Source organism: Brienomyrus brachyistius, unplaced genomic scaffold (assembly GCF_023856365.1).
Source record: "Brienomyrus brachyistius isolate T26 unplaced genomic scaffold, BBRACH_0.4 scaffold157, whole genome shotgun sequence".
NCBI lineage: Eukaryota > Metazoa > Chordata > Actinopteri > Osteoglossiformes > Mormyridae > Brienomyrus > Brienomyrus brachyistius.
Window position 1 is genome coordinate 241,001 of NW_026042432.1, and position 26,053 is coordinate 267,053.

The 26,053-nt window shown below is 45.2% G+C and overlaps 2 long non-coding RNA genes across 2 annotated transcripts; both read left to right on the forward strand.

Moving 5' to 3' along the window:
* The first annotated feature begins 6,670 nt into the window (after positions 1-6,670).
* LOC125728108 (uncharacterized) lies at positions 6,671-10,215 on the forward strand. Its single transcript, XR_007388925.1, has 4 exons — positions 6,671-6,810; positions 8,645-8,743; positions 9,799-9,834; positions 10,110-10,215. It is a non-coding gene; the product is annotated as an uncharacterized LOC125728108 (long non-coding RNA).
* Positions 10,216-21,045: 10,830 nt separating this feature from the next.
* LOC125728107 (uncharacterized) lies at positions 21,046-23,123 on the forward strand. The gene is made up of 3 exons (XR_007388924.1): positions 21,046-22,329; positions 22,645-22,755; positions 23,088-23,123. It is a non-coding gene; the product is annotated as an uncharacterized LOC125728107 (long non-coding RNA).
* Positions 23,124-26,053: the final 2,930 nt, after the last annotated feature.

Below are 26,053 nucleotides of genomic sequence, written 5' to 3' on the forward strand. Positions count from 1 at the left end.
CTCTCTCTCTCTCTCTCTCTCTCTCTCTCTCTCTCGACTCTACCTGAAAAACCTTTCATGATTTATTGTTCTTCATTAGCCACAAGGGCCACTGGGGACTCTGCGCATGGGCAGTCCTCGACAAGACATTCATTTGAAATGGCTAAAGCAAGTATTGTTTCGCTGCGATTAAATTATTAGGATTGTATACCAAAACTAAGCATATGCCATTATTATTATTATTATTATTATTATTATTATTATTATTATTATTATTATTACAGAGGATTTGAGGAGGCAATTACTGAAAAAATGCACGCATAATTACCAATAGGTTTATCTAGCGATTGACCGACATAAATCAAAGTTAAAAGCCGAAGTTGAATTTCATTATGACACAAAAAGCAATTGAAAGGGGTGGAACAACAATCTTTAAGTAAATTATGTCCTTGCCAGGAATGTATTATTAGACTGAAATTTCATTTAATATTGTGAAACAGCTTTTCAATAAGTAATCTGCTACGCCTTATCTTATTTTATGTGATTAATTCATCTTGACGAATTTATTAGTTTTTATAATGAATATATAAAGAAATTTGGTTATGTCGATTTACTTACGACTACGTATTATGAAATATATGTTACTGTAAAAAGGCTTTGCGTGGGACTTTTAAATTAATGACAACGGGAAGTGGATTTTTAAAAGTCTTTGATTTGATTGCAAACCCAATAAAATGACATACTTGTCGCAGCGGGCTATTATCATATCTTGGCTCTAATTAGGGCATTTAATCAGTGATATAATTAAAAACCTTTAATCATATTGTAATTAACGTGGTTATCTAATTTTCTATAATCTGTTTGAATCTTTTGGATCAGCTAATTGATTTTAAAAACTGTTGATTAAGTACCATTACTGACACCAGCATAAAACTGTAAAACATACGTTTATATAACACTTTTAATGTATGGATGTATGTATTTTGTACGTTTCACCTAGTATATTAAAGAAAAGAAAAACAAAGGTTAGATTTAGTTAAAGATATTACTATACCATGTCGGTGTATTCTGATAAAACCAGTAACAGTATAATCGGAAAACAACGGCATTTACAGTGGCATCATTTATGATATCTATATTTCTGTTATGTCTCACAGATGAGTTTACACTGTGTTGTTAACTCTTATAGAGATTATCGATGTTAAGAATTAAGCACAGGGTCATTTTCGCGCAAACCGACTATGCCATCTTACACACGCACGCACGCACGCACACACACACACACACATATACGTTTATATCTGCGCACGCCAGCATAAAACTATCAACTACATCAGCATGTAGCCAAATACTAGACAATTACTGGCTTGAAGATTGCAAATGTAAAAAACGCAGTGTTCGGGAGTCATACTGACGTCTATTTTATGAAGGTAGCTGGAAAACTCAATGTATCTTGCAAGGGGGGCTGGCCACACTTGATCTACTCTTACGACACACTACGACTCTACGTCTGTTAAGAGCGTGGGTCTGAGACTCGGTTTTCATGCTTGAAGGCGGCAGGAACAAGACCATCAGTACACCGTTAGCACATCTAATTTCTCAGTGATACGTGCCAGCGGGATGATTTACCTCTCAAGCGGAATTAACCGCTTTTTGAAGACATACAAGGGGGCATCGGTGTCTTCTCGCATACAGGCTACCCGACAGACTGATTTATGATCAAACTTTAACGAAATCATTCATATTTCAATACCCCTAAATCGGTGTATGAAAATTTCATTCACAATGAAACACGCAAAAAGTGCATCTTAAGTGAAATAAATCAATCGGCTTGCCTACCTCTCACGGAAGTGGTCTTTGAAGTGCATTTTCTGCGCTACGTCAGTATCATTCAATTATATTCATCCAGAGAGGACTTTGGGTAACGCATTATCCCAAGGTAATAACTATACCGATTTTGCTGCCACGTGAAATAATGGTCTATAACATTGTACTTTTTGTAGAATGGTAATGTAGTGAGAATCATTAATTGTATCTAAAGGGAAGAGATGAACGGATGCTAAAATGCGTTTATTGCAATAATAATAGGCCCGCTACTATTTCCTATTTATTTCGGATAGCGTACTGCTTTGATACTACAATTACGATCAGTGCCGTTATGGAAGCCCAATGTTCCACATGGCTGAGCGTGTCATTGGTCTGTTTAACCCGAATCTTCTGCACTGTTGCGCCCCATTATTCATTATTAGAAGGTTCAGTTGGTGTTACTATCGATGCAGCGGCAAAGCAGTTAACGACAATGATAACACGATGTTGAGTGAAATTCGCATTATTTGTTTAATTTGAATTAAAGTTCTCAGCGTCTTCAGTTATTTTAATCACCGATGGTTTTTTTCTTTTTTACTTTCTTGGAATGGTAAATGTGAAAATCCATAGAGGCTAAATCATGAGTTTACAGATCATTGAAAAACGACTAGGTAGGAAGAAGCACGGAAACATTCTAACCATATTATTCCAGAATATGTCACTCATTTCTGAACTTGCACAGATGTGTTTCGAGATATTGACCAACATTTTCATATGTTTTTATTCAAAAGAACGGGGGCAGGCCAACCATATAGGTGACACAGGCGGCCACCTACAGGATGCCAGCTTCTGGGGGGGCGCCAACTAGCCAGCCAATTTCGCTTTGTCTCGAACGGAGGGCGCTGGCGGTGTTGCTCGCCTAGGGCGCCACCTTGGCTAGGAGCGGTACTGCGTAAGCATTAAAGAGAAATAAGAAACACAAATTAATGTGAGATTAGCGCGGGCGCCCCTTCAGCACTCAACAGAATGAGGTACGAATAATCAAAATAAGCACAAAATAAAGATTATGGATGTATGGATACCCTCAGACCATAATGCAGGCCTAATGTCACATCTTTCCTATTTCGTCCTCTCAGCTGTAGGTATTTGCTCACTTTTTCCCAGTATATCAAAATTTTGTCCCCTTCTCTGTAAACATGTGTCTTTTCTGATATCTTTCCACGTGTATTTAACACTCTGGGGCATTTTGAAGATTCCCTCAAGAGCTTTCAGATGATGAAAATTATTTCTAAACTCAATTGTATTTACACTGCGCGCAATAATGCAAAAAAAGTGAAATTAAACACCGCTTGTTTTCACGCAGGTGACTTCTTTGTGTTTGGCTTACGAAAGCTGGAAGGTGCGTTGCTGAACTGCATATGTACTTTACGCCAAAAGAAGAGCATGTCTCCCTCAGGATCTCCTCCACGTTAACAATCCCAATTATGGTGCAAAGACCACCAGAGACAGTCTTTTATTCTGACACATTTCCTTTGTGCCGCGAACAAGGTAACTGCCGGTAGCTTTTTCAAAAAACACACGCGCACAGACACACACACACAGAGGCACGCATCCACACGCACACACACAGGCACGCACACACACACACACACACACAGACATAGACACGCAGACACACAGACGCCAACACCCAGACACATAAAAGATGATATGCACATGAAGGCAGTTGCATTTTTGGTTCTTGGTGGAGGAATTTTTGCATTCATTCATTCATTCATTCATTCATTCATTCATTCATTCAATCAATCATTCATTCAGGGGTTGCTTACCAGCTGATCCTGGAATCTCTGTTCCAGCCCTGGGAATGACAGGAACTGCTTTTCAGATGGCTGATGTATCTGAAGATTTTTTGTCGTTTTGGTGCTTGTTCATACATGTTACTCATAACGGGTGGAGGCAAGCACAAATGTAAATACCAGGACCTTCCATTGTTACGAAAAGGTCATATATTTCCCCAATAGTGTTATTTAGACAACACTGTCAACATAAAACAATGGAAATGACTTCAAATGGTTGAAAAACGACGACAAATTTGAATAGTTTCAATAATTTTACATTCAATTGTTCAGTGTTTAATAATCTTTTTTTTTTTGGTTTAAAATTAAAATGACAATTTCAGCAGCATTAGGTGAGATTATACTACGATTTTATTTCTAAAACTCCTTTAAGAACAAAGACATCAACTCTGAAGCAATCGGAGCATCATCAAGATCTGAATCTCTGGTGCGTAACTAATCAAGGAATGTGGTGAGAGTGGAGGCATATGCAGCATTAGCGATTTTTTTTCCATCAATGGGCAGTGAATTGACCAGCTCTCAGGACCAGACCCCGGACAGAAGGTGTGGGGTTGACACTTGGGTGTAGGATTTGTTTGAAAAGCTCACCAGTCTCTAAAATGTGTCAGTTTCAGAGGTCTCGCCCGGTGCCGTATGGAGTATCTTGTAAAGCAGACAGAAAGCTAAGAATCTAAAAAAAAGAAAGCACATCACCGTAGCTTTCTTTAACTGTAGACCTTAGTGTTGTCAGTCACCTTGAATCATCAGCTCACTCGCTAGTATATTATGTTGTTGAGTCATTGCGGAGTCTCTCGGGAGTCCTCGCTGTTCACCTGCTGACATTAACGAGGAAAAAAACCCAAAGACCCGCGCACAAAAAGATTATCGTCATATGTATGCGAATCAGCGTACAACCACAAGAAATGTAAAACAAGAGCAGAGAAAATTTGAGAAAATTAATAGGCCTACTGTTTTCAGGCTGCCGCTGATACTTCTTGGTAAAAAATACACTTCATGGAGCCAGTTATCTAAAATGGAAAGATATTAATACACAAAGTATACTAGATCGCACACACAGTGCTGGACACGGCCCTGAACTAATTATTGTAGCACAATTAGCATGTATTGAAATATATATCAATTCGTCAATACTGCTGGCCTCCGCTTAGGTGAATCATCAACATGCGCATAATTAACATGCACGTCATCAGCACGTGTTTCATCCACATGCGCAGGCTGATTTACGATTATTCTGTGTTGTCCGGCCGCACAGTCTAAAACTGTGCAGACATGCCCCCCCCCCAGCCCAACCCGTCTGCCTGGCTAAAAAAAAAGCCGCAAAACTGGCGAGACTGATTAGAAAGGAAGAAAGAGAGGTGAGATATGAGGTCAGCAAAACAAATAATACATACCAATTTCCAGATGACAGACTATCGCTGATGTCCATTGGTATTAGACTCCACGAGCCTGAATAGCGCACCGAAGCTGCGGGGCAGTGGATGATAAGGTCAATCCTTATAATGATGTCACATACCTCTAGGTCCTCAAAATCAATATAGAAGGCCCAATGCACCTGTCAGCAAGTAAAATAAGGCACCGGCGAGAAAGTCATTCGCTTAAAATTGTCTCCGCTATTGATAATATAAGAAATTCAAGCCCCTTTCGGCATTGTTAATCTTGCCCCGAATCAAAGAATACCGCCCGATCGTATGAACTCGGCCAATGCTTCAAGGCACGAGTGTCAAAATGTTAATGATTACGCTTCGGTCGTCAGTGATCTGCATTTTAATCAGCATCCAATGGAGGTCCAAATAACACACCAATGACACTGTAAATCCGTCACTTTCCGGAGTTTGGGAATATAACGTTTTAATTAGGGAATATAGTTGTTGCGTATCAGCAGAGCTGAAGTCAGTAGATATGTATTGCAATTCCACACGGATACGTAGAATTATTTAAACAAACAGGTAATCGGATTTTAACCTAAAATTCTTCTTCAAATTATGTAATACTTTTTAAAAAATGTAACACACATGTAACACAGTCCTCCGTACAAATATGAATAATGTACAAATAAACAAACTACTTTCAAGAAAAGCGAACAATCAATAGCTGCTTCTTTTAGAGGCGCTTTGTTTGACAGCATACTATCCTAGGTATCAGAGTAATATTTAAAGCGATTAAATGTGATATGATTGGCAATGTGCCTGGTTGGTGATTAAAAGAGAACCTCAAACATGACCTGAGCAAACTGGAAATTACGCTTTAATCAGGAATGATGGCCTCATATAGATTCCTGGAGTTGTTCAGCCACGGAGCAACACGCATAGATGCAAAAGGAGGACGTCAAGTTCAAGGCTACCTACGCGTAAGTGGGTAACAGTGCGCATGCTCCTGAGGAAGAGTCAATGACAGATATCAATGTGCTTTTAATGAATAACGTTTATAGGTTCGTCGGTGTGTAGACTGGTAACCAAAGAAATAACAGGATTACGTCCTAACAAACTTTAGACTGGATGTACAATAATCAGCCAAGATGCTCTGTAGAAGTTGCAGCAGTTCCCTGCAGTTTAGTAATTGCAAACTGCAATAAAATAAGCAGCTTCGTAATTTTCGTACATAAGCTAAACGAACTTAGCTATAACAAGTAAAATAATGCACCGATTCAAGTACGGAACCATAATACCGGTATGAGCTGAGAAGCTTTCATTTGTTAATTCTACATAGGTCAGACGTGAAGTGTGTCTTGGATTCCTGAACTATTGGTGAGCCCGTAAAACTTCAAATATACGCGCAAAACATGACTAATAAGACAAAAGGCAAACGCACATTAGCTACATTACAATAAAAGATATTGAGTGTAAAGTACTCCCTTTTATTTTACATCAGCGATGATTTTAAGTGGTCATTCGTCCTTATTTTATCCTTTTTTTAGGAAAATGGAGATCACCACGGATGACAGCGGGGAGGTGCGCAAATTTAGATTATTTACGGTTGTTTCAGTCAAGTTCAGTTTGCTGCGACGTTCTTGTAACGTAGTTTTTTTTCCTGATTTGTAGGTACAGTGCGTGACTTTTTAAATACGGTTTTATTAACGGAAACTAAAGCAAACATATCTAACTGGCACAGCTTCTGGAGGAAGTTCTTGAGAAGTTTATGAGAAAGAATGACCGCTCCAGTTGAGATAAAGGTAGGTCGTTTTAGATAACACGTAACGGTAATACTGTTTTCTTTAAAGTACTCTCCAAGATGTTTTCGAAATGGTCAATGTGTAACGAAAAACGTGTTATTTTATGTTCCATATTTGTAAAAACGCACACTTTATTCGGGCATTTTGTGAGACGAAAGGGATTAGGCTAAACAAAATAAAATCTTATAATGTCATTTTGATAATTAACAATTTTTCGTTCCCCGCTGTGGAAACCAGCGCGTGAAAAATATCAGAAATTACTTTACATTAGTGTCATAACTCAAGAAACTCGCGCAGTCGTCTCGAATTCATATAGCTTTTTATTATGGACAGAAAGCTACAGTGGAAGTAAATTTAGTGACTTTTTTTTTTCAAAGGTTTCTTTCTGACAGAAAACCCAACAAAAATAATGTGAAAACGGCTTGAGATTCAGTATTTTCCGCGCGCCGCGCGTTGTCTGCAGAAGCGCGTGGGATCCTCGTTGTCGCCTCGAGCGCTTCTGCTTTGCTAGTTTCGTGTCACTGACATAAACGTGTGCAGTAATATCAAAACATTTCATAAATTGGTTATTCTGATACATTATAATCCATTTTTTACCCTCTGGCATTTCTTTCAGGTGCTTACAGTTGCATAGTATGGCAGATCATTGTAATAAAATGTGCGTATTATAAATACTGCCATCGTCAGCATGAGAACATTAAAACGAGGCTGAACTTCAGCATCCTACCAACTGTATGTTTCAATGTTTTGTATTGTACAGAATTTCTTCTGCAAAAATACCTTATCAAGTGCCTTACTCGTTTGTGTTGTAGTATGTTGCCTAAACATCTCCTGATGAGAGTAATGTAGTATTCATATATGACGTGAATATATAGTAAATGAGGGTGATAATCTTCGTCATTTAGATGTTGACCTATACAGTCCATGAAAGCAAGGAGAAGCTTCTGTTTATAAATAAAACATTTCTGCATGGACTTTTCAGTCTGTCTGATTGTCAAAACATCAACAAGGCAGCATGTCTTAAGCTGAAAGGTTGCCTGAAACAGTAAATATCACAATTTTCCCCACATTGTTTAAAGTTAAACTTCAAAATCTTTTGCAGGAAAGTTAGTTACATTGTGCTTCAGGCTATGAATGACCACACTTTCTTGAAAGAGTTTTGAGAAATCCCTAACTCCTTATCACGAAAAATTAAAAACATCTTATCAGTAGATCGGATGTTAAAAATAAATTGCGATTGAAAATTTGAACTATGATGCCATTCTGTCATACTAGTATTAAAATGAGGTCCATTTTACCTAACCTTTGACCTCAATTAACTTGAAATATAGAAATGTTTCAGTTAGTTTGGGTCAGATGAGGTTTACCTTTGATCTCAATTAACTAAAAACCCACATACTTTTTTCTCTACATGTATGCTCAAATTGTACATCTTTCTTTTTGAAACTTTAGCATCAAATGCTTTGCACTCGTTGCATCAATCGAACCAATAAGTGATGGGGTATTGTGCCAGATTGCTAAAAAAATCTCACCAAACAGTATACCAGTTAGCGGTAGCACAACTACTGGATTCTATCCTCTGTAGTGTAACGCCTTCTCATTAGTTTGGCTGTCCCTCATGATAATGCAAGAACTTGTCATTGGTTGTCTAATGGTTGATGCTAATTGACCTCCTTCCCTCTTTTCTTCTCCTCAAATGAAAAGGTTTCACCTGTTCTCTGATGGTGCGTGTCACCATCTGATCCTACAAATTGAAAAGCTTCTTGTCAGGTTGTCATTGCGCCCCTGACTGCTCCTCGTCAGCTATAATGATCACTCTCCTTCATTGAAACAGGTGCGCGTCACGCCAGCCAGTGTGTGGTGCGCTGCGTCGTGCACGTGACCCCACACATCAGCCGCCGCGCTGCGTAGGGATACGACACATCGTGTAGACGTGAGTGCTGGTTATAGTACGCTGCATACACTTAGTGGCCTGGTACGCTTTACATATACCTGCTTTCTAATGCCAACGCAGTGAATTATGTAACTGAACGCAGTTCTCGTAGAAAGTCTTGGGACACTCGGTTGCAAATTTATTGGTTTTATAACAACAAAACAGCATTAACAAGCAACGTTTAACAAATCTGCACGTGTTTAACTTCTGCACAGTCATTTTCTTTTTATTTTGTGTCATAATTTTTTTTTTTGACTCGCACAGTTCTGCTCTTGCTGTTTTGCTATTAATTGTAGTTGTAGTCATTGGCCCCCAAAGGGATACTAAACACTGATGTTTGGTGTTTTATGTTACTGCAAAGGTGTTACTAATTAAAAAGCACCCAGAGAGACTGCATGTCAATGAACTTGTAACTCAGAATAGCTCATTCAGAACTATAATTTGGGTTTCAGTTTATTGCTCCTTGAAATGAATGTTTTACTTAAAACTACTGGCTGCTTCTAATGTGAGATATATTTTTGTAAATGAATAAAGTAATGATTTTTTGTTATAAAACCAATACATTTGCAATTTTTTGACTAAATTGAGCAAGCGTGCCAAGATTTTCTGTGAGCACTGAATATCGTCGCTATGCAGTGAAAACCACTTTTGTCCACTTTTTACTTTTTATGAATTACTTTACATTGTTAATTTTATCAACACTGATAGATAGCCAAGTAACATAATTGTTAATTGTTAATACAAAGCATGACACGTTTGTATCTTGTTGACACTGACATGTCTGAATTGCCGACAACAATCTACGTAAGTCCATTTCAAATATTAAACCACTCACTGATTGATGTGTATACATATCTTTCTGCTTGTGGTGTCTCTGCATTGTTTTCGGTTTATTTTGTTAATGATAGTTTGTGAATTTATTCAAGCTGTTGGACCTTTGGATATATGTTTTTCATTGGTCAGCGATAATATAAAGTGTGAAAAAAACAGCTAACATGTCTGCTTTAAGTGGTTTTCAGCGTGGTGTGATTTAGTGCCATGTGTTGTGATTGCAGCATCTCGAAAACAACCACCCTCGTTTGTGGAACAAAGTGAGTAAATCGGCGCAAACAACCAGCTACTCAAGTGTTTTATTTGCCTGAGACAGCCATCCACCTACCCTATATGATACAAATTATACTAGCAATGGTAATAACAAGCTTAAAACGAAGCAGTTAATCGCGAGCTGTCTGGCACATTCAGGAGTTTGCCTGCCCGCGTTCTTACGTTTTCGCGCTTCTTGGTAGCGATGAAAGATGATTAGGTGGTCAGAGACAGGAGTGTTGGTATGGGTCTTCTTTTGTTAGCTTAGCATGTGATGTTACAGGTCTGCCCTGTTGCCTCATCTCCACCGAGATCCGTCTCATCTGAATCCTGGCAGCCAGTGCTCTGAATGCTGTGTACGTGTATAAAGAGCTGGATTTCTGTGAGGCCCGTAACATGCGGAGGTCATCAGTAAGTTCAAAGCTGTGATGGACTGTGGGATGCTTTGCCCCCCCCCCCCCCCCCCCCCCCCCCCAGCAATCAGGCAGACCAGAGAGGTCAGCGGAGCTGATGAGGTAATAGGGCCAGCAACTGCTGCAATGGTCTCCTCCAGCGGTGAAATACATAAAGAGTAAATATATTTATGGATGTTTGTTGTTTTTTTGTATTTGTTCAGTTAAATATTTTAATGGGAACATTCCAGATCAGATGGTTAGCTTAACGGTACAGCAGCTGAACTCTCCTCCTGTCGGTCAGCATCTTTGTTGCCCCTGCCACGGTGACGTAGGGATGGTGGGGGGGGGGGGGGGGGGCTTACCCAGAGGGAAGCAGTGCCGTGCCCTGCTTAGCAGACCCCAGGGGACCTGGTGCTCACGCTGCTCGTTAATCCCCACTTTGCATCTCCACTGTATGTAATATGTATGGGTCACTGGAGCCATGTGTTCCGAGACGGGGAACACCGAGGGGCGGGAAAGACGACGCCACCATCAATGGCACAGAGTACTGTTCTGCGTGTCCTCCAGCTCCGTTTGTCTGCGTGGAACGCCCTCCCAGTGATCCCTCAAAATGCCACCGCGTAGGGATCTGCTGCACCTGACGCGTCCTTCCAGCAGGTTACGGTAATCGGTGCCAGCCTGGTTGTTAGGACACGCCCGATCTTTAGCTTATTCAGCTCTAGGTTGACTGCCCGTCTAGAGGTGTGTGTATGTGCGTTTATCGAAAAAGCCGGCGAACTGATCGCGTGAATTTGTCCAGGGCATCCAGTTACCTCTGTTGACCCACCAGAGAAGTTGTTTTCCCGTCAAGGAGGCTTTTTGAGGAGTTAGCTGGAGTGTGGATCCTTACCATCGTCATCTGCTGCTGTGTGTATCACAGCATGGTTGTCTTTCATATTGCATTTAGTGGCCGTTTTATTCAGTTACTTTATGGCACATATCGCTATGGAGATTACGAGGTAATGAGTGGAACTCCCCAGCCCAGGCTCCTGCAGACGTCTTCCTGTGGAGCAGGAAGGAGCAGCCTCTGTGCCGGCCGACGGCTCCATGATAGAGCTTGTTTAAGTCTCTGTTTCTGGTTGCTGGGGCTTAGGAAACCCCAGTGGAGGGCGGCCCGCCGGACCCCTATGGAGATTTGAGGACCACTTTGGAGCTCTAATCCACTCAAAATGTGCTGATAATTTCCCTTGCCAGGACACTCTCTGCCTGGTGTCGCGAGAGTGGCCTCCCGGGACCGGATCAGCCAATGGTAACAAAGTAGCCAGATGTCTGGTTCTGGCAAAGTCCCAGAAGCCAAGCAGCGGCACGCCACAGCCTCCGCCGTGGGCTGGAGATCAAAGGTACCTGAGAATTACTTACGGGCACAAAATATGTGTTGCTTATTCCACGGCTCCCATTAATAACAATCTGGGAGAATTTGTATTTCTAATTAACTCTTTCTTTTGGCGTAGAAGCGCTGCAGGATTTCTTAAGCCACAGCGGAACCCGCGGCAGCCGGGGCGAGCAAACGGATGTGTGATGCGGCAGCAGTCGATGCAAAAAAAGATGGGGCGGGGGGGGGGGGGGGGGGGGGGTGGGGGGACTCCTAATGCGTGTTTTCTTTGCCGTCGTAAACATATTTTTGCTTTCTGAAAATATGCACGAACGGCAGCGGTGTGATATTGGGAAAACTGGTTTAGGGATGAACCTGGTCGTTTGGTCCAGAAGCATCACACAGCACTTTAGTGTTACTGTACTGCCCTGGGTGGGTTGATTGTGTAATGGCCTCGATGTGTCTTTGCCTTTCTTATGATGAAAGAGCCCCAAATGCACGTTGATAGTCGTCTTAGTGTGTCTGGCTAATGCGGGTGCGGGGCCAGTGAGCTTGGGTTTAGGAGTGATCGTGGGTTTGGGGGGTGTCTCTCTGAGCCAGCAAATGTTGAGGACCTTTTTGAGACCCGAGATCCAAGGGGGGAGACCCACAGTGGCACCAGGACTCTGTTACGGACTCATCAGACATCCCACTTGTTAATCCTACCGTCCACACGGGCCGTGTCGAGTGGGTCACTGAGGCTTTCTGGGAAAGCCGGCTTCTTGGCCCCTTCGCGAGACATTTTCGAAGGTGCCAAAATGCTAAGGGCTTATGTGGCTGAGCTGCAGGATGTATATAATTTAAAAGATTGTTTGGAGGAGGCTTTATGAACTTTATTTTCAAACTTTTAATGCGATCCGGGAATATTTTACACCACAATGCAGATGGATTTTATAGGGGGATGCGGCGTGCTGTCCCCTTGGGGGCCTGCATCACTTTTAAGAGCGGCCCATTAATTCTATCGCGAGCGTTTTTTATCTTAATATACAAATATTTAGAATAGGTCCCTGGCTTTGAAGTAGTAGAAACAACAAGAATTGCACAGCTCTGTTCGGTGCCTTGGGAAGGTGCTCACTTCATGTTGTTGTTATGGGAGGCCAGCCTGTTTTCATCTCACGTGGCGCCGTCGCATGTCTTCCACGCATTTAGCCTTCCACAGTTGCGATCTGAAGCTGCGCTGGATGGGCTTGCATTGCGCATTTGGAGTACACACCGGCACTTCGGTGGACCGAGCTGGAACGCAGGCACCATGGATGGGTGTAAGAAGTTGGGAATGCTGAAAAAGAAAAGGGTTAGTGCTGGTAGAAGGGTAATGTGCATTTGGCTCGTGGGAGTTTTACTTAAGATGTTCTGAAGGCCAAAGGAAAAATGATTGGTTCAGAGAGATAGCCAATCAGATTGTAGAGGAGGTGGGTCCAAGCAACTAGAAGAGGCGGGACCAAGACATCTGATTGGTTGGTACCACCTCCTCTAGTTGCTTGGACGTTCCTTTGCCAAAAATGCAGCACAGTTTTAGTCATATTTTAGTCATCTGATTTTTTTGTTGCTGTTGTTTTGGTCGACTAAAATTACAGGATATTTAGTCGATTAAATCTACAGTACATGCAGTCAAATGAAACTGACAGGTTTAGTCGTAGTGTACAGGTGCATATACATACGCACTCGCACAGATTAGTCTACCTCTTTCCACTCTAGATTCCTGAAGGAAACATCTGTAATACAGTCTTTAAGAACATAGTTTTTAACTCTTGTAATGTGAAACACTGCGTTTCTTTGCAATTCTAAAATAGCTTTATATTCACTTTATCAATAAATAAAACATAAATAAAACCAACATGCAGTCTCAGACAAAATACCTGCACATCTTCATTTGTATTATTACGTAAAAACAAAGCAAAACTCAAGTGTCCTCAGAAACATCAGCATGTATCAGACGCAATAAGTGACAAAGGACGTGGGACTAGAAGATGGGCCAAACAAACGGGGTTTTATTCGACTAATGGAGCACGTGGTTCAGTTTTTTTTTTTTCTTTTTAAATGACTTTGAGGCAGTCGAGGGTAAAAAAAAAAATCCTTTCTTGAGGTTTGTAAAATAGGTCATTTTTATTTTCCATGGAATTTAACTTTGGTAGAAGTTTTAGAATTTAAAAGAAAAACAACAAAAAACACATGCCCTGTCTCCCGGACTCATCAGCTCGCCATTCTCAGAATAGCCTCCTCCTTCGGTGTGACTGCCGCTCTTACAAATGACTCCTGAATAATTAATCAGTGTGAAACGATTGTGGCCTTTTCTCTTTCCTTAGCTTTTCGCCCGCACAATTAAGGAATATTATTGTGATTCCAGCTGCACATGAATTATCGCTCCTTTTTTCTTCATGTGTCCCGGCTCACTGTGTTTTACAGCCCTTGCATGACCTGAACTCTGAATGTATTGCAGATTGAAAGCAGAATGTACAACCCGACGTATATGATGCTTTGTGCCTCCTTGATTTTTTTATAAGTGAAGTGGCGTCACAGGCTTGAAACGCGCTTATTGTTGTTTCCTTGGAATCAGAAGCCGCCTGCATGTGTTCGCTTTGCGTTCTATTTATTTCGGTGATGATCCACCGGCAGGTAGAGGGTTCCTAGGTAAGGCGCAGTGTTGTGTGAGATGGCCTGTGATGAATGCTGATGTGCATCCCTGGTCACACGATGATGTCAGGGAGATCACCCCGGTTCCTTACAGAGGCGAATTTTACCAGTCTCTCAACCGTATTCCTAGTGGACAACTGTCCACATCTCAACAACCATCCTCACAATTGGCAGTAATTGGCGCGTTGCCTGGGAATTCCTCGGAGAGATCTGAGAGTGAAACGGGCACAGGGCTGACTGCCCTTTCCACCAATTAGAAAGCCCCCCTCACCCACCCCTCTCCCAAGCTCCTCCACCTTCCCGGGGGGGGCGGGGGTGGGGGGAGTCGGCGGAGGCCTACCACATGACTTGATCAGGCGACTTGTGGAGATGCTTCCTTCATGGAGCTTGATGTTTGGCCGCAGTGGGACATGAGCGCTGGGCCAGGCCGGGCCCTGCTCCTTGACTGCCAGCTCCACCCCCTTCCCCCCGCCCGCCCCCCCCCCTGCTCTTTGAAGCTTCATACCTTCTGCCTTGACCACTGGAAAAAAAAACACTGTTCTGTGCCATCCATCTGTTAAAATAAAATTAAAATAATAAGATGAAATCCTCACTGGCGCATTGTGCGTTTCCATCCTTGCATTGTTATGGAGACGTGACAAAGGGAGTGTTCCCTGTCACACAATGCAAAAATAAATAAATAAATGAAAAAGTGACTGGGGACCAGCTGAGGAACAAAGACTTCCAGGCTCGGAGCTCCCAATGAGCGTTCCCGAGCAAGGGGAAAGCTCCAGAGATCGTTTATGCCATCGCACTCAAAGCAAGCGCTAGCGCTACGCTTTCGTGACTTTGGTAAATAAGAGTGGAAGAGGATATGGGGTGGAAGAATGGTGGCTTCTGGGGGCGGGGGGGGGGGGGGGTGCGCTTTCTTTGCTGACAGAATGTTGTCTGTGATTGTCCCCCGAACTGCACAGCAACCCCCTGAAAGGTGCGGGGGCCTTGCGGCACTGTGGATATTTGAAGTTCAAATTGGCTGTCATTCATGGCGCGATGCGCAATGTGGCTTTACTGGCTAACAGAATGGAGTGGCTGCGGCAAAGGAAATAATCATTAGCCTCGTGTAAGTATATTCAGTTGTGTGGAGTGCTTTAATTCTGTCGTTGTTTTTGTGGTTGCCATGGTTTTTAAGATCTGTAAATAACTGCCGTCTTGAACAGTTGATATACTTACCTTTTTTCATTACTGGGCCGTTGTGTAATACACGTTTTAATGCACTATATGTGGTTGTGCTGGCAGGGAGTGCTACAGGTTGACAGGCAAGTGATAAGGCAGCTTGCACGAGGACCCTCACAGGGGGCCTACCTAATATGCTGTCTGCCCCGAGGGCCTATGGGAGCGCGGTTGGATTATTATGTTAATGCATGAGCCTGCTGCCCTCTCGGTATCCCAGCTGGCCTTCCTGTCGCCAGGAACTGCTTTGCTCATGCGGCGCAGTAATATGGTCCGTGATTGAAAGGCTAAAAAGACCAAGCAGGAGAACGAGAAAGTCCGGGCTGATAAGCATGTAATAAAAACGTGCCGTTGTGTGAGAGCCTGGGAGAAATGGACACGTTGAGCGCTTCCTGTGGATGTCAGCGAAATCACCTGCAATAAGGACTGGCTCTAGTTACATGTTGTACTCGCTCCTGCACCTAGTCAGTACATGTCTTTTTATATTGGTGGATTCATGCGTGTCTGTCTACTCTTGATTTCAAACTGGAGCAGAACAGGTCTGACTGAAACAGCAAGGGAGTGGCAGTATATTTTTCTAGCATCTACCGTCACGACGTGGCTGCACAACCATTTTATTATATGCTTAACTGGAATTGATGGACCATCCTGGTGGAGAACCTCAATCTGGTATGATGTTGCTCAGTTTGAGGAGCTTAATAAGTCGGTCGTTCTTATTTTAATCTTATTTTGATGCGCTGCTCTTTCCTACAGCAATACCTCAATGGCGCTGGCAGCCGACAGTACTGAAGAATCGATGAGGACTCGGTCCACCCAATCCGGCACTGTCTGTTCACCCGCTACTTTTGGAGTTTCGCCCTCCTTAGCGCAAAAATATTACTGCCAGGGCTTTTGTTTAATGGTGGTGGTGGTGGGGGGGGGGGCTCGGCTTGGGAGCTTGGTGATACCTCGGTGATAATGTTAACGGTGCAAATGTGTCAGAAGGCACCTGGCAGTGGAGCTGTCATCATCCGCCCAAATAAGACTCGCTTTTAATCCCCCTGTCTCTTTGCTGGCGAATATCCACTGATTACAGTTTCCATTACCATTATAAGCTCGTGGAGTGTTTGTGTTTTTCTTTCCGTCTCTCTCTCTCTCTCTCTCTCTCTCTCTCTCCGGCTGATGTACGCGAGGCCCGCTTGCTCCGTCTTTCTCTTGTCGTCTTGCCGGTGAAGCGCCACGCTGCTCGTGTCATTAGATTTGGGCCCTCCCGTTAACGAGATGAAGAGAAGGAGTGGGTAATTGCTGGGTAAATGCTTTGCTGAGACTAAACGTCAATACAAAGACAGGGACTGCAGCTCAAGCAAGTTGTTTTGCTCGGAGCAGCAGATCTGAATGAAGCGGAGCCGGAGGGACCTGCGCGGTTTGTAATTGACTTCTTCTCGTTTTTACCTGCAACTGTGGATCACTCACTGACTGCTTTTCCCATTTTACAGTCTCCATTTCTTTCCCATGGCCAAGAATGAACAAACTGACAAAATTTCTTTTTTCTGGCTAATGCTAATAGCTAAACTGAGGTCCACAGAGGCACAATATTTGTTCTTTTTTCTTTTTTTTCTGCTGATTTTGCCATTATCCCTTGAGCATGTCTCATATGTCAAAGAGATTAGTAAGACACCGAGTGAGTAACATCACCATGTGCTACATGAATGACATCGTCATATATGGCAAGGCACTGTGAAAATGACATCACCAGGTAAGCAAGGTGCTGTATGAATGACATCACCATGCAGGCAGGGTACTATGTGAATGACATCACCATATAGACAGGGAGCAGCGTGAGTGACATCACGACTGTTTAGACAGGGGGCAATGTAAATGACATCACCATAAGCAGAGTGAATGACATCACTGTATAGGTGGGGTACAGCATGAATGACATCACCACTGTATAGATGGGAGCAATGCAAATGACATCACCATATAGGCGGGGAGCAGCATCAATTACATTACCATATTGGTGGGGTGCAATATAAATGACATCACCATATTGGCAGGGCACAGCATCAATGACATTACCATATAGACGGGGTGCAATTTAAATGACATAACCATATAGGCGGGGCATAGCATCGATGACATCACCATATAGGTGAAGCTAGAGCACTATATTACCAACCTAAGAAATGGGAATTGCACTTATAGCCTGATTTAGAGATAAGGGTCTCCTGAATCAACAGATGTAAGTGTTTTTCTCCTGTTTTGTTTGAGGCCTTGAGGTTTGTGTAGCGAAGTATGAACTCAAACTCACTTTAAACTTAATCTTAACATATTGGATCCTAAAAGATGATACTGTCAGGAAACTGACATGAAAACATCACGTGCGGTCCTCACACACACCTGAGTGTATTTCAAGTCATTTACTCCCAGTTGAAACAATTCTGTCTCCCCCCCCCCCCCCCCCCACCCAGTGCTGAAACGTCCTGACAGCTTGGCACTGCTGTCGCAGTTGGATTGAAGGATGGCACAGGTAGAAAGAGCTCTCGGTGATGCGGACCCTGCTGCTGGATCTGCCGGTCTCTTCCGGCTGCTGTTTGGTTTCCCATGCCTGCCCACTCTTGTGGCCCTCCCCAAGCCCAAATCCACACCACTGCTCGGATTCACACCCTACGCATTTCTCACACACTCCCCTGAAAAATTCCCCTGGGGAGGCGGGTGCCTAAGTCATGCAACTGATATCGGAAATGGGGGAATCATTATGTTTGACATCTGTCTTTAGCGGACCCCCCCCCCCCAATAAGGTTCATTGGCTGCCTAATGAATCAGTAAAGAGACAACGCTGCCCCGCCTCTGAGCAGGACCCGGCAGGTCATGTGGAACAGAGGCTGCCGGGCGGAGTGACTCGCACCCCTCTGTACATTCAGCACGAGGTTCTGGGAAGGTGTCCACAGCTGGGCAGACTGACTGCGGAGCGTTCGCTATTCTGTTATTTCAAACTCGAATAAACTCAGCCCCACCCCACCCCCCGATACAGGTGAGGCTGGTTTTCACAGCTGGCCTGGGCGCAGAAGCCCTGGGTTGGGGCCTCCCCGGCAAAATGTGGGGCCACGGCGTGTAGGCGGGCGGGCCCACATAGCTCAGGCCATTAAAGATGGAGTGCAGCTGCCTGGCCGGGCAGCAGCTGGGGCAGCGCAAGCCTGACACTTCCTCAGTAATGAGCCGGCTCCGGCCAGCTGGGTCAATAATTCATACGGAGCTGGAGTCGACATGGCACGGGTCGCTCCCGCCTCGGCGGCTCCGCGGGCAGCCCGTCGCCGCACACGGCCTCAGTGCCATGGACCGGCGCTTCGCTGCCCTTCACTCTTAATAGCCATCGCCACAGCTACCGTGATGTGCGGCTAGCCGCCATGGCTGGTTTTATTGGCCCCTTTCGGAGCGGTGCCTTACGCGGGTGGTAGCTTGCGGGCGTCTCGCACCGCACCGGAATACGGTAAATGGAAAGCTCCTGTGTGCTGCTTAAGTAGCATCAGCGTTTCTCAGCCTGCTTCAGCGAGCACTGAATCATGGTGACAGGGGTCAGACCCCTGGGAACGACGGCCGTGTGCACCCCTCCAGCTCCTGCACTCCGCTCGAAAGGCAGGCCCCGTCACTAATGCCCCCGTCAAGGCTCCCGAATGCCGCCGTCTGTCAGGAAACAAATTAGGGCGTGCTGGCGGAGAACGGGAGGGGCACAGGGGTCAACGTTTATAAAGCTCAAAGTGCCCCTCCCTTCATATTTATCGCAAGGCTGCACTGATGCCTGGGGTGGGGCGGCAAGGCATGCCGGCTGGTTTCTGCCACACTATGGGTCAGAGTTCATCTTAGCTGACTCGGACATAGTCACATGGGCCTTCAAAACCTGCCAACTGCTGATGATGTCTTCTACGTGTTAAGTATATATGTATATATCTAAATATATTCACACAGATAAACACATCTTCTCGCCTCCCTCTATCGAAATTAACCAATTTGAATATATGTACATATGAGAGTACTTGTGTGTGTTTCATAAGATATACGTTATTGAGCCCAAGGAGAAACGTGTTTGCATAGAGCAGCAGAAGCTTAAAGTGCACAGATACAGACATGCAACAGCACATGACAAAGAAACAGACATTGCAAACAAAATTGCGCAAAGGCACAAATGGAGAGCTATGCGTTTTTGTATGATGTGCGTGTTTGATGTTACTGAAATAATGTTGCCTTGTACATAGGGGGATGGGTGCAAATTATAGGTATATGGGGGCAATAACAGTTCCATTACAGACAAATAATGTAACAATGTCAGCGGTCATGACTCTGGTCATATTATGAATGGAGTCTGGACTCGTAGAGACTCAGGGTTGTTCCCGGGACGCCGGGCATCTTTCGCTGTCCTGCGTCCGAAATGCGTCTCACCACCCGTAAGAATTGTCCCTTCCTTGCTCCCGCCCAGCGTTATGAAATGAAACCGATTTACCGGAAACGGGGCCGCCATGAATACCTCTCGCAGCTAGGTGGTGGCGCGGGGTGGGGGAGACCGTCGCATGCACAGGACAGGGAACAGCAGGACGGTAAATCAGCGTGTGGTAATGACCATAATCAGGGGCAGTATGTAAAAATACAGCTTGCATGAAAGATCCATCATATCAGCTGCCATCGCCCATGCGATATATGTTCAAATGAATGTTTAGCAATAACCATGCTGGAGATGAATGCACCCCTTTACCTCATCATGGAGGGGGCTGGGGGGTGAAAAGTCAGCAGCGAGACCCGGCACAGATATTGTCCTGCTGTAGCTATTGTCCACCCCATCCGTCACTGTCGGCCAGCCCGCCTCTCATTAAAGACCCCCCTCTCGCAGAACCACTTAATTTCCTTAAGAGGACCAGACACCTGATTCAATTTCGCACCCATTACACGGAATCCAGATTTGTTTTTCAGTATTGAGACGAACGATCATGCAAGGTTAAGCAAAAGAAGATTCCTTAAAATTAAATGTCGTCGACACGATTTCTGTGGCCTCTACGGCCCAGTCTTAGACATCCCGTAGTTCTCCGATCTCATTTTATATCCCTCTGCACACATTGGTGAACTGCCCTGATAATCCGTTTACTGTCCCTGGCTGGATCTGGCTCGTAAAGTGTCTGGCACAATGTGAGAGCGAATTTATTTTCCATGCCTGCTTGCGATTCCTCAGCCGTTGTGCCCTTCGCAATTGTACGGGGTTTGTCTAAGTAGCCTGTGTTCATGGATCACATAGGTATAAAGTTCTTTCTGCGAGGTCTATTCTAGGTTGAGCATCTCTGGCATTTGTGTGAGGCTCGTTAAAGGAGTTCGTAAGGTTTCCCTCCTCTGGGTCACAGTACTTATGAGAAACCTCTGGCAGTGTGACCTCCTGCCTACTCTGACTGGGCTGAGTCAGACCCAGGAGGGGGAAGTCTCTCTCTTTTTGTCTTTATTTATCTGCCAGAGCTTTCATCTGCAGCGTGTATGTGTGTTTGATCTCACACTCTCCCAAGTGACACGAAAATGGCATGCATGCATTTTTTTTTTTGTTTAATTTATTTCCTGTCGTGTACAGCACGTCAGTTGCCGGGGAACTCGCCGTCGTCGAGCTGGGGAGACATGTAGTTTCCGGAAGCTGGGAGCTCTGAGACCGGACGTGGAGAAGCCGGGTCCTCCAGGACGGCCTCCCAGAAGCTCCTGAGTGCTCAGCCACCAGAAGAGGGCTTGTCACCTGCTCTGACTGCTGGCTGGCTGGATTTGCATCGGCACACTTCTGACGGGTTACTCTCAAGAAGGCCTGCCTCCCCGCTCCTCTAAGGATCAAACGCTGTAGGACACACACAGGGCTTCTTCAAGAGCACCAAGTGGTGGCCCTTAGGGTGGGGAACCAGCAGATGCTCAAACTGAAGAATTATATCAAGGGCGGAGAACCGTTCTCTCCTGCTTTCTGTGGCGGTGCTGTCAGGTATCTGAAAGATAGTGCGGGAAGCCAAGTAAAAATATCTTCTTTTTGTCTCTCATGTTACAAAGCAAACATGAATTTTTCTATGACTATAGTAAGCCTATGGAATGTCTGCTGCCTCTGGCAATTTTACTATTTTATTGTGTTTTGGGCCAATTTGGTGGGAGAGTGTGGTTGAAAATGCAGTAAGGATACCCAGGGTAAATCCTAAGGTGTTCTGGCTGGGTTTTGTTTGAGCCGCGTTCGTGTTCGAGGTTGATGCAGCGCTGAGTCCGATTGGTTGGGCCCCCAGCATTCCGCCGGTGTGGCACAGAGACCACAGGTGCTCTCTGAGGGCACAGGGTGGAGCTCCTCACCTCCAGGCCGCCGCTACTCCGTTGCCTTGGCGACAGATTCCCGTTTGAGCATGTCCTGCAGCCGTAACGCGTCGCGTTCTCACTCCTTAACTGAACACAAAAGGCATTCGACCGGCCATTAAAAGGCATTAAATGTGTCGTTTTCCTGGAGAATATGGCTTTTGATTTGCTCCTTTCGCATTTTTATTACGATACTATGAAGCACAGCACAGGCCTTAATTAATCATCAGTCTGTACGCGGGGACGAGCGCGCTGTTATGTGTCGTCGTGTTTGTTATTGTAATTATTTTTTCATTATGCTGAGGCATGTTGTTTTGAAGGGCGGACACAGATATTGTCCATGCCTTGGATTATGTATGCGATAAGCATAAATAACCTGATAAGATTAGGCCTCTCTCAGGCTTCTCGTCATCAATGCCGATGTCGCAGGGATAAGGGAAAAGGAGCTGGCCGTTGAAAGGTGACGTTGGAGGGCGTCAGTGCTGGTTAGCTACCAGCGGATGGGCATGAAAGCAAGCAGGTGTGGCTCCAAGTATATGCAGCTAAATGCTAAGGTAAGACTGCTCTGTATGTGCCGGGGTGGGGGGGGGAAGGGCTTCCTGCTATGCAAGTCTGTGAAATGTGTAACTGCATTTGATCTCTTGATCAAATAATCAAAAGGGGTTTGTGTGCTCATGTAGTGGGGGCTGGCCCAGAGAAGTAGGCGAGATGGTCTCTACACATGTAGTTCTTGTCATTAAATTCAAGCAATCTTTTTTTTTTTTATTATTAATGAATATTTCAGTAGTTATTGCAAGGGGGCTTCTCATTTGATTCCTCTCTCTTTCCTCACTGGTGAATTATTATTCCTGGAATCTCTTAATTAATAGCATTGTGCGGTTGGACGAGAAGCCGCCCGTGTGGGCCGGCCCGGCGGTGTGAACGGGGCTGCGAGGCTTTCCACCGAGGACACCAGCCCAGCGGGGCGCCGTTAATTCAAAGTAAGTAAACAAATGGGTCCCCCTGATGCCATCGCCGCTCCTGCCCGGTCCCAGTGAGCCCACTTCCTGGCTTTGTGTGTCTGCTGTGGGGTGGGGGGGGGGGGGGGGGTAGCGGCAGGCTTCCCAGAGCTCTGGTCTGTCTGCCAAGAGAGGAATCCTGGAAATATTTGGGAATTTTAGCTGCCAAAGGTGGCGGCATTCTTACCTGAGCCGTTCCTGTCTGCCATATGCTGGGTCCCGCTTGGTTTGCAGGAAAGCTCCAGGGTGCGTGTGTGTGTGTGTGTGTGTGTGTGTGTGTGTGTGTGTCTCTGTGTACCCACGTCCTGGTCCAGCGCCATTACTTATTGATAAGGCTTGGAAAAACGCAGAATCTAATGAAATTATCAACGTTGCTGAATTAATTATGAACATGAATAAGAGAGGCTGACCCTGTGGAGCTGGGGACCTCATTAGCCATTCAGTCTCATCACATCCTCCTTTGGAGAGCAGCACCAGGCACCGGGTCTCGTTCCGCCGCCACCCGCGGCCAGCCAGCGCCTCACCTGTGCCGGCGCTCCCGGCTCGGAGCGGCCCATAGTGTCTCTTTCCTCTGCAGCGCTCCCTCGGCCCTTTGTGTGTGCGCGTGTGTGTGTGTGTTTGTGTGTATGCACGCTCCCTCCGACAGCACAGCAGGAAAACAGAACCAACCTTCTGCTGGACGGTGCTACCGGATCAACAGTGAGAGATCGTGCCTCCTCGCCCCCGTGCGCTCCCACCCATCACCATAGCGTGTCGCCGCACTCTCGTCCGGTAAGCAGAAGCCGTAACTGGCCACGCCGTCTTGCCGCCCGGGGTACCCACCCCCCCCCCCCCCCTCCAAACACTATCGCGGATTTCACGTGTGGGTTTCCATGAAGAGCGTCCGAACGAAAGAACCGTTTTGGGGTACCACTCTGCAGTTTAGCGGTGCCTGCTTGCCCATCCCACCACGATGACTTCCATACCGCACGCCGCCGCGGTCTCACGGGCGAAGCTGACCCCTCCCCCCCCCAGGCTGATCCTGCCTTCGTGCCTTTCCTGGTGAGTACCATCGCCGCGTGTCACAGGCCATGTTAAGTTATTTATGTATGATGGGTCGGAAGCTGTCTGATCACTAGACTTAGTTTCGGCAGTCTTCATACGCCAGAGTGTTCACGTGAACCAGGTGTGCTCTCGCCGTGCCGAAGTCTTCCTTCGTGGTTTAGCTTGTAATTTATAATATGCTTTTTCAATAGCATTAGTTTTTCCACATACTTCATTAGATATCGCCTGAAAAAGGAAAAAGGGAATTTCTGCTCTCAGTGGCCGCATTCTCTGAATCGACCAAATTGATCGGCTTACAAATTACGGTAATCCTAAAAGAGGCCGGGTCGACGTATTGATTACTTCTATGAGGATCATCAAATAGCCATTACTTTGACCGGGGGGGTGGGGGGGGCTGGTCTACTGAGAGGGGCTGACTGATGGTGCTGGGGGAGCAGATATTTGTCGCCGCGTTCCCGTTGCCCTGGCAGCAATTAAAGATCTGACCTGCCATTATGTCGCATATCAGCCGGGTTGCAGGTCGCATTGTCGCTAATATGCATCTCCGCTGAGAGAACGTCAAAACAGGGCAGCTCAGCCACAACCTTGGTAGTAGCAATTTATCTAGTGACGTCTTAGTTACCCAGTCAGGACCAACACATATTTCCCGTATTTACAGTATGACTTTTTCAAATGGCAGCTACTGGAAAGGAGCACAGCTAATTAAAGTCTTCTCAGGATTCACCCCTTGTTTACGCACTTTCGGAAATGGTGTCAAGATGCATACAAAGGGAGATGGTACCATCAAACCTCAGACACAGCGGGTGTCAGAAGTTCAAGGTATTCAATTACGCAGCTTAAATGTTCACGTGCGTGTCCCATGGCTGATTTAATATTCGACATTTTAAGGTCTAATTGTTAAAGAAAGCTGTGTTTTATGTAGCTGCAATGGTAATAACTAATGATGGATGCATAAAATTAACATAAATTTCAGACCAAGGGAGCATGTATCTGATCATTGTGCCACTGAGAATTGCTCTAAGTTAGGAAGTTAATTTTATTAGCTACACCCCTCATTTAGACATGCCGCTTTGCAGTAATTGGAAAACAGAATACAAGATTAGGATTTGCTAGGCGATGGGCGCCAGTGAGTTATGATGTGATGGAAGCATTGGGGTCCACGGTGCAAATGTCCAGTTGGGCCGTCCGTCAGCGCCCTGGGGAGCACAGTGTAAACAAAGGGGTGTGGCGCTAATCTTCCTGTTTGGTCCGGATCTCTGGTCTCCTGTTCCGTTGGGAGCCCCGTGACCGGCGTCCCGGCGACAGGGGCTTGAACCCATGGCGTCATCGGGAAAAGTAGGAATGTCACACGCTTGGACAGCCGCGGCTGACGACATCGCAGTGCAACACTTCTGCCTAAGCACGCAAAACAAAGCATTTTTTGCAGCTTTTAGAGTCCTCGGTTCCTAGTTTTCAGGTTTCTCAGCCTCCGTCACCAAGGAGGGGGTATGGAGAACCTGCCTGAATACAGGCTAGACTTCAGTGACACATGTGCGAGGCTTTTATCTCGTCTTCCGGGTCACCCCCGTCGCACCCATGGTGCTTGTGATACATCCACGCACAAACCGGCAGCATTCACCGAAATTTGGAGGAGGATTCCCTAAAATTTGATCACAATCAATGATCTTTGGATGCATTCAGTGATCTTTGACCCTTTCCACATTCTTTGCACATGTTATATGATCTTTGGCCCAATCAGAAGTGTTTGGTTGCATTAAATGATCTTCAGCTCACTTGGAGAACTTTGGCCACTATCAGTGATCTTTGGCCCGTTGGAGATCTTTGTTCACTTTCAGTGATCTTTGCCCCATTCAAGGATCTTTGGTCACGTTTGATGGTCTTTGGCATGGTCGACAACCTTTGGTCGTGTTAGGTGGTCTTCGGACCAGTTGACAATATTTGGCTATGTTTGGTGGTCTTTAGCCAGTTAATCGATATTTAGTCATGTTGGGTGGTCTTTGGTTCCATTAACGAGCTTTGGTGGTGTTTGGGGGTCTTAGGATTATTTGATGAATTTTCGGTCATATTCTGCAGTCTTTTATCCATTGATGCTCAGCTGTCTTTGCTCACTATTGGTGATCCTTGGTCATGTCAGCGTTTTCCTTTCAAACAAAATGTCACCTTAAAAAGGTGACGCCTGTGTGCGTAACACACAGCAAGCTTCATCCCTCTGTCCTTGAGTCCCCGTCCACTGTGA